General features: G+C 35.2%; 1 protein-coding gene across 1 annotated transcript in view; it reads left to right on the top strand.

Moving 5' to 3' along the window:
• Nucleotides 1-277: 277 nt before the first annotated feature.
• Nucleotides 278-13,162, top strand: part of msi (musashi) — a 584,216-nt gene continuing 571,331 nt past the window's right edge. Inside the window, exon 1 of the mRNA XM_067780543.1 lies at nt 278-496. The gene's annotated coding sequence lies outside the window, so the exon portion shown is untranslated. The remainder of the gene's footprint in view (nt 497-13,162) is intronic.

Here is a 13,162-nt window from a genome sequence, read left to right as displayed (position 1 = left end):
ATGTCTGCAGCTTAATACCTGCTAAGTGCAAGAAATATCTTAATTCCACATTGGGGTATATTGCGTTCGGTATAAACAGAAGCTCAATTACCTTAGTTGTTCATGATTGTTTGTTTGTTTGCTTTTACAGCATTTTGAAAAGCGTCATTGCTTCGTTATTCACTATTCATGTGCGATTATAGAGTTGTTGTTGTTGCTTGGTGGGTATACAATTGCTGATTCTGACTTTATTGTTTCGATGCCTTGGCTTGGCGTGCTTCTTGGTGTCCAGCACTACTCAGTTCAATTGTGACCGTTATTTCGCCAAGTTGGAAGTGCGTGCGCTTCATCATAAAAACGTAACGTTCGTTAAATCGGAGTATATATTTTATTTGTTGTGTTTTATGCGTTCAAACGCCAATAAAAAGTTGTGAAATAAAAAGTAGTATGATATAAGATTCAGACAAAAGGAAGAAGAAGAAAAATAAAACAAAATTAACAGCAATAACAACAAAAGGTGGTTTGCTTTTGAAAAGAAGTTTAATGTTTTGAATTGACTTATAAAAGAAAAAGTAAATGCTCTGGTATTAGAAAATGAGCCATAGTGAATGTTAAGAAAAATAAGAAGGAAATGAAAAAGTGTGCAACAAATCACACGTGTTTGGTGTGGAGCATTAAAATTTTGCAAAATTCTAGTTTACCTATGCAAGCGAGAGTATAAACCATTTGTGCTTTAATTTTAACGAATTCATTCGTCTTTGGGGTTTGGAAGCTTCCTTTTTCGCAATTATGATTTTCCTTTGTGCGTTGCTTGCGCTGCGTATTTTACTGCGTGCGTTGTAGTCGCGTGCTTTGTAGCTGCGTCATATGGGAAATTAGCCAAACTTTTTGTATAGACTGAATATTTGCTGAAAATTTTTGTTTACGTTCTTATGTTTACTAAAGAAAAGTGTACCCTTACGCATCGCCCGATTATGTGGCTGTGGCTAAGGGGCGACGGGATGCCCAAGAATTGCCAAACCCCCTAATTCAGGGGGTTATGTAGACCAAGCCCTGTCGATGATTTGTAGCCAGAGAGTAAATTTGGCTGTATTTCAACGGAGCCATCCCAGGCTATCATGTAATGTAACGACGAGTTTACAGCAGCCAATTTAAAACCACTGGACCCATATTCTAAGGTGGGTGGTCCTGCAGAAGAACAGAGTCACAAGCCCGGGAAGATGAAATCGAGTCCGATTTACTCGGAGAGCACGAAATTAGTGGATACAATCACCCCTGTCGTAGACGTTGGTGATCAATCAAGCGTCTAACTGACAGCGTATGCTGACGACGTCACAGCGAACATTAGTGGAAAATGCTTCCAACAATTAGGTCTTCCATACACCGGTCCTTTCGGGATAAGCATACTGATGTGAGTTGGCAGCCAACACGTAGAATAACCATCTGGCCTTGTTAGCTAAGAAGTTTAAGGTTCAACATTTCACTAGACCTTAGTTAGTATCTAGGAATCGTATCCTCGCTTGGTGAGCCGCCAAACGAAACGTTTACTAAGAAACTAGAGAAGGCATCCAAATTATTAGTGAGAAGAATAACGGGAGTCGTGAAAGCTGCTCCGAATAAGCATTGCATATCATTGAGCTCAAGTCAACCCAGTAGATCTGCAAACCTGCGAGTATGGCATTTACTCCTGCAGCATGGCTTAAAGCCTCGGCTCTTTGAGTGGTCATACAAATACAACGTCATCTAACGTTAGGTTAACCGGCCACCTTATTCATGCCAATGCTTCTATGGGGATCTTAGGGCCACAAAAGAGGTTGAAAAATGGAGCAAGGGTGTGGAAATGATGGAAGATAAGTTACACGGATATACACTTCGGTCCAAACTAAGATAAGGGGTATGAATGTTGTTGTTGTAGCGATAAGGACATTCCCCGCAGGTTTCGGGAGTGTTATCGATGTTGATGGTCCTTTGCCGGATGCAAATCCGGTATGTTTCAGTAACAAGCACCACTAAGGTACTAGCTCGACCTTCTAGGCCATACTGCCCTCATACCCCGTAGACTCATGATGATCTTGTGGTAGCCAGAGCCTCGGCTGTTAATGAAACAGGATTCGCCACCGATATATATTGCGCTGAAAATCTGAAAGGGTTGCGCTACACAACCCCTTGAATCTATTTGGTATTTTAGTCACCTCTTACGATAGGCATACCTACCGCGGGTATATTCTAAGCCCCCTAACCCGTTATCGTTCAGTATTATTTTTATAATTAAATAATTTTTATCGCAATGTGTTTATTTATTTGTTGCTGTGTTTCTTATCAGGTCGTATCTGCTTTTGCTGGACGTACTCTGCACATATACCTAATAATAACAATAAACAATAATTCAAGATATTATACACGCCACTCAAAATGTCTGATAAGAATCGATTAGCTATGGTGAAATCGTATAATAGGAAATTAGTTTTGGCTAGATACTGTGGGCAAGAATTATGGAGAAATGTGTAACTTAAGGAAACATATAAAAAAGTAGTTGACCTAACAATAGCCCGAAACGTAAATGACTTCCTCTACAGACTTCTATGAGTTCAAGTATGTCCCTTGCTCGCACGAACACAAAGTGAAGAAGTATACGAGCGCTACCGTGAGTTGAAGAGGAAAATTCAAGAATTGTTATTGTTGTTGTTGTTGTAGCGATAAGGAAACTCCCCGAAGGCCTTGGAGAGTGTTATCGAGGTTGATGGTCCTTTGCCGGATGCAGATCCGGTACGTTCCGGTACCAAGCTCGACCATCTCGGGAACGATTTGTTATGACTAGCTCTATAACCAAAAGTGCAGTATTGACTTACAAATACCAACTTTTGCTTGACGTCAAACTGTCACGCGTTAGTAAGAACATTTCCTGAAACACCGGACTGTTTTTTCAAAATTTTCCAGCCTATTTTCCGGAAAAGATTGGATATTTAGATGAACAGTCTTATGTTAAAGTGTTCGTGCTGTACTTCAAAGTTTCACCCGATGAGGAATGGAATTACAGTTAAACTTTAGCATCGGCTTTTTGTTGATAAATACGTCACAAACTCACTCAAAGCGCTTGCAGTTTGCAATTAACTAGCATTCCCGGTACTCTGAATTAATGTTTTCCGACTATGAAGAGTAGGAATATCCAGATTTAAAGTAATAAAGCAGAAATGCTCTCGATTGCTTTTAGAGCTACTCAAATACATACATGGTAGAAAGTTTGCATGTATCGCAGTCACTATCTGAGTGTTCTTTGTGAAATCTGAAGATAGAAATTCCTCCAAATTCCCACAGATATCACGGAATCTGATTTCTCAATATCGCATATGCATAGGGTCCCGTCAAACATACTATGCGAGTAAGGAAAGCCTACCGTGAACAAACCGATTGCACCATTTCAGTGCGGCTCCTGACCTGGTAAACCTACCAGTGTCTAGATTTGCTCTATGCGCCAAATCTGTATTTAATTAGATAGACATGCTCATATTGCTTTATACAATTGTTTTCTCTAATATCAATATGCGCCAAATTTTTAAAAAAGTTTACTATATACGAATGTCCTCAGCCAGATGTGGTCTTCAATTTCTCCACCTTTTTGTATCTATTACTTCTCCTGTACAAGATAATTTCGATAAATTGTTCAGTTTCGTTTATGCTTCAAAAATGTTGGCTATAGAGAATTATATGACAGGCTGTGATGATTTTAGCTGTAGGAAATTGATCTAGTTTAGAATTAGCACCACAGTACTATTTCTAGCTGAATACTCAAGCAACGGTATCACTTTTACATGGCAATGCCATCGGCTATGCTCATTATTGCCCACTCCTTTACATTACTAGTCCTCAGCCTGTTCTGTTTCGAACAACTTATTTTTGATGAGTAATTTTTGGTATCAGAAACGTCGAAAAGTCTTTCAAGTATCATATTTGCAGGTAAGCCAGCACGAGATACGAAATATAGAGCTCTAAAACTGCATCCTTTAGGGAATGGTTATAAATTTTACTGGAGGTATACTATTATGAGTCTTACATATGCGAAGAGAGGCCCTGCAGGACAAAACATAATAAAGTGCTTATCAATATGGCGTCGAAACAGATTTGTAGATGGCCTGGCGGTACAGGCAAGAGCTCTACCAGTTTGTATGGCATTGTCAACAAATCGCTTGACGATGAATGAAACCAGTTTGTATCCCAACCAATTCTGCCTTGGAATTAAAGAAAACAGTTCAAATATTTATTCCAACCAAAACTAGAATGAAGTGACTAACAAAGGAAATTTCGACAGCCTCAAGCACTTTTGAAAATTTGAGATTGTGCAGAATTTTAGATCGAGATTGACACCACATTTCCTTTATTTAACGATCAATAAATTCATACAACACAAACTGCAGCACAACATTAACAAATATTAAGCTCAAATAAATATTGTGGTAAAAATGTTGAATTACTTAAAACCACAAGCCACAAGCCTTGAAGAATAGCAAACCGTTGAAATAATATATGTGCTCTTAGGTGAACACCAGCGAGACCGTCACTCTAAACCACTCTATCAAGATCATTTCAAAGCAAAGATAACATTGACTCCAACTACAAAAGCAACAATAATAACAACTATATCAGCAACAACACTAAGGTTATGTAGCTAAATATAAACCGACAACGGAGGGCATAACAGACAGCAAAGCTTGTAAAAGTAAGAAATAAACAAAACAAGAAGGAAACAAACTCAAGCAAAATACGAAAAGCTATTATGAAAAGTACTGTCCGTAAGAGCAATATAACCCAACTGAAGTTTGTAGTATAGAAAATATATGTATGTATAGATATGTATAGAACGCCAGAACTTGATATCCATCAAGTGAAAAACAAAGCAAACCCAACAATCGAACGAAGTACATATATATGTACATAAGACCCTCAACGACAAAAAGAAAAACAATGGCTTTATGAAGTGGGGATACACAAAAGTGATTGGGGGGCTATAATGGGAAAGGCTTATTGGCATAAACATACATACAAATAAGTAATGTTGTATATGTAGAAACACGACTCAAACGCAAAAAAGTAAAGTAAGAAAATGTTGAAATGAATCTCGTGGAGAATAAAGCGAAAAAGGGGCGAATGGATAAAGGAAAGTAAGTAATAGCGAGACAGTAAAGTTCTGAGTCAATAAATAATGTGGAATGTTGGTATATATGTACGCATATATGCGACAACAACCATTGCAGTAAGTGCAATAAACAAATGACCACCGCATGAAGTAAAATAAACAAGAAATGATTATTTAGAAAAATAAATACGAAAAGAAAATAAACAAAAGCAATGTACAATACCCACGCATATTGTTGTTTTTTTTTTGATAAAAATTGTGTTGGAACGCCGGAAATTGGTGGGGGTATAACGACGTTGTTTTGAGTAAGTTAAACAAAAAATTCCCGATAACTTTTAAGTAAAGTTTAAGCAAAGTGGAGTGCGTTAATTAAGATAGGAATAAGTTTATTTATGGCAGAGCTAAACAAGATTGCGGCAATAAGAAAAAGAAAGTACAATGTAATAAATAAAATTGAGTAAATGATAAAAACAAAATGAAACAACTCTATTAAAGATATGAAAGCTGTTCTTACCGAGAACACTATCAGTGAAAAAAGAGAAATGGAAACGAAGCGAAAATGATTAAAATAAATAAAGTTTTAATAAACTTAATATTTTGTAGAATAATTGAGTCAAGTGAAAAAATAAATATTTTGAAATTTAATGACAAACGTAACTTTTTTTGCTTAGAAGAGATGAGAGGAAATGTTGATTATAAAAATTTTGAATCAAACAAAGTGAAATATAAGTGAAATTGGAAGTAAGACAGTGCTGTACCGAAATTTTACAAAAGTTTGACAGCCCACTGGTTGGATGCAAGTAGATATTGTTGGTTGGTGAGCGCTGTTGGCTTTAGAAACACGACTTCTTGGTCTTTCATATATATAATTTAATGTCATGCATAATTTTGCTTTGCATAATTAACTGAATAAAGCCAAAAAAAAACAATTGCAAAAAAGCGTAAAATTGTGAAATAATTATTCGTGCTGGAAAATAATTGTGAAGCAAATTATCAAACAAGTAGCGTTGAAAATTAAAATAATATAAAACTTGCTACTATCAATACAATGATCGTGAGCGCTACTTATTTCACAAAACTGAATGTACAAACCTCAATATGTTTTTTGTAAAGACGATACACTCATAACACTGAGATCAATATTTAATGTTACCCGATTTTTTTTGGTTCATTTTGTTCAAGGAGATTTGCTCAAATATATTTAGATACATTGCTAGAAATTAGAGAAATTTCAGCCAACTCTATCTCTTAAGTAGCAAATATATGTGCTGAGTTATCTTCGTCAAATTTCATATGCTAGTTATTTTACTTCCAAATATTTGTCGCAATCCATATATTTTGGAGTGCTAAGTTTTAGTGGATGTGTATATCGCGAATGGTATTGATAAGTTAAATATTTAATTCACAATTTTTCAGTTGTTCATCATAAGATTGTTTTAATAAGACACATATATAACATCTCAATAACTTGGAAGTCAACCTCATTTCTTAAAAGTTTCAGAACTTTTTGTGTGCATAGGGAATGCCCAAATAACACTTTTTGTGATAGATCTGTGAAACACCTGGGCCCGTATCGTGTTGTACGATTCGTAATCGCAATAAATTTTTCTGACCGCATTAGCTCTGAAATGGTGAATTGGATTAGCAAAATATGAGTGGCTACCAATACTAACTAGATTCACAACTTGCTATCGTCTTTACGAATCTTTTCACATACTCTTATTTATCTTTTGAGTGAAATTGGAAGAATGTTTGTATACCTTCAAATTTTTTTTTATCAAATTAACGCGGTCCTTCCAGATTTTTCTTCAGCTAATCTCGTAAGTCTATAATATTTTATAGTGGATCTTATTTTATTTAAACGACAGTTGCTGTGTCAATCGTTTTGTTGGTTTGTCATATTCTTCTATCTTAGCGCCTTATGTTCCCTAGCATCCTGGGCTCTCTACTATATATTTTGCAGGTCTCTTCCGAGCCTTGTCCGGGTTTATTCTTTCTACAATTTTTAAGTATTTTAATGCTACCCTAATCCGTTTGAGAGAAATCAAAAGTAGACAAGAGTTGAATATGGTCAATAAAGCAGGAAAGGCGTGAAAGGAGGCGAAAACTTTAAAAATTTCGCAGATCATGTTCACATTCTACGACATTTGACTCACAAGTTGCTCATATATCCAAAGAGGGAAGATTTAAGGCACAAGATCGGCATACCAACTGGACACTACCTTCGGTGCCTGATGATTACAAGTTAGGCCTTATCGGTAACAATAGATGCATGAGGTGCAAGCTGTAAGAAGAAACGGTTCAGCTTATTCTGTGTTCGTGTACTGCCCTCGTGAGGTCGAAGCTCCAGCTACGAGGCAACATTTAAGTCAGGCCATGGAAAACTTCTAGTATTTGCCAAGTACCAAGTACCAAGCACTGAAGACGTGGTGAATTGATATAGTACGAACTCTTCTATACCACTGCAAGCGCGCAATGACTCACGCCATTCCCTACACCCTTTTTTTCATTAACTGTTATTTGAAAGGTCGGAACTTGATGCAAATTATTCCTATAACGAAGAAAAAAACATCTTAATTTTTTAGAAAATCACTTCCATTTTTTCAGGAATTTTTTTGTGAGTAATTATTATATTTACAGCGGCTTATTGTTCACGTTGTTTGTTAATAAATTTTGTCGTTCGACTGGAAGCGGACACGTCCTAAGTTTTCCTAAATTTGTGTGATATTGGGAATAGAATTTTAATGTTTGATTTACTTATGGTCTTAGTGGAGATGCAAGATGATCCTTTGTGAGAACAAAACTTCGAAACCACCTATATTGGGTAGATATGACTTTTATAACAAAATAACCTTGGTCTTTAAGAATTATGATTTTTGGGTGCTGAAGGATGAACAGTGTAGCGGTGAACCTTTCGAGCCGAAATTTTTTGTTTATTTCTTAAAAAAATTATAGAAGTTAGAAGGCTTTAGTCTGAAAGTACTTTTGAAGCGCGAGTTGAGATGTCGATTATATTCTGTCAGCATTTTGAAACTTTGTAGAGCACTGAAGTAGTGTTGCACCCATTGTCCTGAAGATTTTAAGAAGTCCGAAGTCACTGTGAGATTCCTTGCGTATTGAACGAGTATGTAGAACATGAGAAGTGATGATAATCAAGTGTCTGCGACTTGAATCCTTCAAGTAATTGGATGAATTTGTGAAGCATAAGATGTAATGGGATTTCTCGGTCTGAAAGCATTTTGAGTCTTTCCAACCCACAGCGATTATATTGCTTGCATTATGATAAAGATTTCAGTCTGGAGATTCTTCTTCTGAATTGGAGAAATATGTGTTACATGAGATGTGAGTAAAATCTGAATCTGAGAACTCTTTTTATCCTTTTGTAAATAGGTTGAATTTGCAGAGCACGCGGCCTGATGGATTGTGGTGAAGACTTATGTATGTAAGTCTGAAAATATATACAGTTTCCTTGCAAATTGGTTGATATTGTGATGCAAGAGAAGTGATGAAGGTTCCTGTTTAAGTTTTGTTTAAATCCTTCTTATAATTCAACGAAATTGTGAAGCACGATATGTGATGGAGCTTTTAGTCTGAGATCGGTTTGTGTTGAGGATTCAAGTCTAAAACTATTGTGCCTTTCCTGCGCATTCAATAAGTATGCGGTGCATGTGATGTGATAAAGTGATTTTAGTCAAAGATTGCAAACAAAACCTGTTCCATGTTAAAGAATTAAAAAAAAAAAGCAAAACATAAAACAATATCATTCCTGATGCCACAGTCAAGATAAATTTACAACTTAAAGCACCATTGCTTATGTAAAGCGGCAAAAAAAAAAATTCCATGTATTTATTAACAAAAAAAAAAAACAAGTAAGGACGGGGCTGTCTTCGGCTGTGCCGAAGGCTTCATACCTTTCATGAATGGGGCTGAACAATAAACTTATCTCGTTAGTAATCTCCAAATAATCGGATGTATAAGATAAGAAATATATAGTGAACAGATGTACATACCTAAACGATTTTTAAGATAAATATAAAATAAAAAATGGCAAAAACCTCCTTATCTGAACGATCGGTTGTATGGGATATATATTATATGTAGCTCCGATCGAACTGATTTTTACAGGAAATCTTCTATGATATATTAGAATATATATCACCAATTTTCACGTTTTAATATTGGAAACTAAGGGAGAAATGGCCAAAAATCTTTCTATCTGAACGATCGGTTTTATGGGATAGGTATATACTATATACATATAGCTCCGATCAAAGTGATTTTTTCAGGAAATCTTCTATGATATATTAGAATAAATATCACCAAGTTAAACGTTTTTATATTGGAAATTAAGGGAGAAATGGCTAAAAATCTTTCTATCTGAACGATCGGTTGTATGGGATATATATTATATATAGCTCAGATCGAAATTATTTTTTCATGAAACCTTCTATGATATATTAGGATATGATATATTAGAATAAATATCACCAAGTTTAAGATTTTTATATTGGAAATTAAGAGAGAAATTGCCAAAAATCTTTCTATCTGAACGATCGGATGTATGAGATATATACTATATATATAGCTCCGATCAAAGTGATTTTTTCAGATACTCTTCTATGATATATTAAAATATATATCACCGAATTTCACGTTTATACTTTCTAAATTAAGGGAGAAATGCCCAAAAATCTTTCTATATGAACGATCTGTTGTATGGGATATATATTATATATAGCTCCGATCGAAATTATTTTTTCATGAAACCTTCTATGATATATTAGGATATGATATATTAGAATAAATATCACCAAGTTTAACGTTTTTATATTGGAAATTAAGAGAGAAGTTGCCAAAAATCTTTCTATCTGAACGATCGGTTGTATGGGATATATACTATATATAGCTCCGATAAAAGTGATTTTTTCAGGATATCTTATGTGATATATTAGAATATATATCACCGAGTTTCAAGTTTATACTTTCTAAATTGCGGCAGGAATGACCAAAATCGTCTTATCTGAACGATCGGTTGTATGGGAGATATATGTTATAGTAGTCCGATCCTACCGGATCCGACAAATGTCTAATATAATACAAAAAAATACATCCTTGTGCCAAATTTCATTGAGATATCTCAAAATTTGAGGGACTAGTTTGCGTTCAAACAGACAGACGGACGGACAGACAGACGGACAGACGGACATGGCTATATTGATCAATTCGGTATACTTAATGGTGAGTCTATCTTCTATATTTCTCAACGTTACAAAGATCGGACCAAAGTTAATATACCATTTCATGTTCATGAAAGGTATAATAAGCAAAAAACCAAAACGGCTAACAAAACTCTTATTACTACCTGATCGTTTCTATAGAAATGGCATAAAGCGCCTATCGATAGCTTCATTGTTGATTTTCCTTTCCGCAGCATACTTCAAGTAAAGTGCCCCTCACCGCAGCCACCTTCGCTATATGCAAAAAAACACTCAACTGCTGCTCAAAACACGATTTTTTTTTGTTCTCCTGGCCTTTTCAAAATGTAGCGATGCTGCAAAGTGGTTGTTGCCCCACATGGTTCGTTACTTTTCTTGGTGTCTATTGTTCTGACTTTATTCTTCTCTATGTATGTATGTGTATATATGTATATATATAAAGTTGTTTGCAAATATATACGTATGTAAAGATATTTGTATACGAATTGTGAGTATTGTAGATATATCTATATTTATTACTTGAGAGTCGTCTCTCTTTCCTTTTAATACACATGCAATTTCTCTGAGAAAGTTGCTAGTTTTCTGTGATTACTTTCAGAAAAACATGTTCTTGCTTATAACATATTGTTATCCCTTTTAGCTGCAAGGATATTGGCTTCAAAATGGAAATTTCTTAAGGCAAGACCGAGACAAAGTGAGCTACAAAGAGATTTGCAGCAAAACAAATATATATGAAAACAAATATAATAATAACAAAGAGAAAATTAGCGCAGTTGGTAATACTGTTTGTATATTTTATTTATAAAAAAAAAAACAATACCAATAAGCACAGTTAATGCTGCTCTTTTTTTGTTGTTGGAGGAGTCATTTTATGCGGGTGGCGATTGTTGTTGTTGCGCAGCAGCTTACGTACAGCACATGTTTAAGTCGAACCCCAGTCCTCGCGATATCTCGCAAAAGTCACAAATACCTAAAGCAATATTGCGGACTATGCGTCATACATCGGCTTGCTCATGGCAACGCATTTCTGTGAGACTCTTCTCCCCATTTTGCATTGCCCTTTTTCTTTGCCTCATTGCTGTGTGTATGATTATTTTTTTATTGCAAGTCGGTTTCGTTTGTTTTCGTTATTTTGTTTGTTATTTATTTCGGAGGATATTTGGCGCTGAATATGCTCCAAAGCGTCATCATTTCCATTCGCTCTGCGATTCAAGAAAATACGGTCGAATTCAGTTGACAAAAATTGTCGCACGAGTTGGGTTCTGCACGCGCTGTCGAGTGATTTGTTTTGTTTTGCCAATTGTATATGGACGCGTGGTTTCATTTAGACAACAAGAGAACTTACTTCATAATTGCTTTTGCCGCGTTTTTAAATTATTTCAAAGTATTTTTACAATTTAAAATTATTTAATTGAAGCTTATAGTGAGTGATTTAAGAAATATTATGTACAACTTAAATATATCTGAATTTTACTTTGAAGTAAATTGAAGGTTAGCTTTATCAATAAATTTAATTGTGAAACAACAAAAGATGCCAGTTGCTTAGCGATTGATTCTTCGTTTGTTGGTTCAACTTTATATCGACCAATCAATTGGATTATTAAAGTCAGACAAAAATACAAACAAAACAAGTAAGGAAGTCTAAGTTCGGTTGAAACGGAAAATTACATACCCAGCTGTACACTTGAGATGCTGTTGGTTCTTTTCTGTGCTTAATAGTGTTACAAGGCTGCGCAATTATACATATACATATGGTTCTATTCTGAACAAATTTTTCTTCGAGTTATGGGTCCCCAAACATAGAAAATTGCATAGTCAAAATAGTCATAAAAAGGGCGGTGCCACGCCCATTTTTTATACCTTTCATGAACACGAAATGGTATATTAACTTTGGTCCGATGCTTGTAACGTAAGTATGTAAGTATACCGAATTGATCAGGGCGACGAACTGAGTTGATATAGCCATGCCCGTCTGTCCGTCCGTGCGTCTGTTTGAACGCAAACTGGTCCCCCAAATTTTGAGATATCTCAATGAAATTTGGCACAAGGATGTATTTTTGTATTATATTAGACATTTGTCGGATCCGGTAGGATCGGATCACTATAACATATATCTCCCATACAACCGATCGTTCAGATAAGACGATTTTGGTCATTTCTGCCGAAATTTAGAAAGTATAAAAGTGAAACTCGGTGATATATATTCTAATATATGATAGAAGATATCCTGAAAAAATCAATTTGATCGGAGCTATATATAATATGTATCCCATACAACAGATCGTTCAGATAGAAAGATTTTTGGCAATTTCTTCCTTAGTTTCCAATATAAAAAAGTGAAAATTGGTGATATATATTCTAATATTTCATAGAAGATTTCCTGTAAAAATCATTTCGATCGGAGCTATATGTAATATATATCCCACACAACCGATCGTTCAGATAAGGGGGCTTTTTGCCATTTTTTATTTTATATTTATCATAAAAATCGTTTAGGTATGTACATCTGTTCACTATATATTTCTTATCTTATACATCCGATTATTTGGAGATAACGAACGGGATAAGATTATTGTTCATGAAAGGTATGAAGCCTTCGGCTGTGCCCCGTCCTTACTTGTTTAAATTTGAAGTTTTTCCTATTTATTGTTATAAATCTACTTTCGAAATGAAATACCATTGATATAAAGCTCTTTTTTGCAAAGACATAGCTTATTTTATTCTTCCACGACCCTTTTAAAAATCTTGTATATAAAAGTGGGCGCGGTTCTTAACTGATTTCGTTAAAATTTCTTCAAAGCATTCCTTATAGTTAAGGCAACCTCTCTGCCGAATT

Source organism: Eurosta solidaginis, chromosome 1, assembly GCF_040869045.1.
Source record: "Eurosta solidaginis isolate ZX-2024a chromosome 1, ASM4086904v1, whole genome shotgun sequence".
NCBI classification, from domain to species: Eukaryota; Metazoa; Arthropoda; class Insecta; order Diptera; family Tephritidae; genus Eurosta; species Eurosta solidaginis.
The sequence above is the reverse complement of the archived record's forward strand: the minus strand, read 5'-3'. Positions and strand labels throughout refer to the sequence as shown.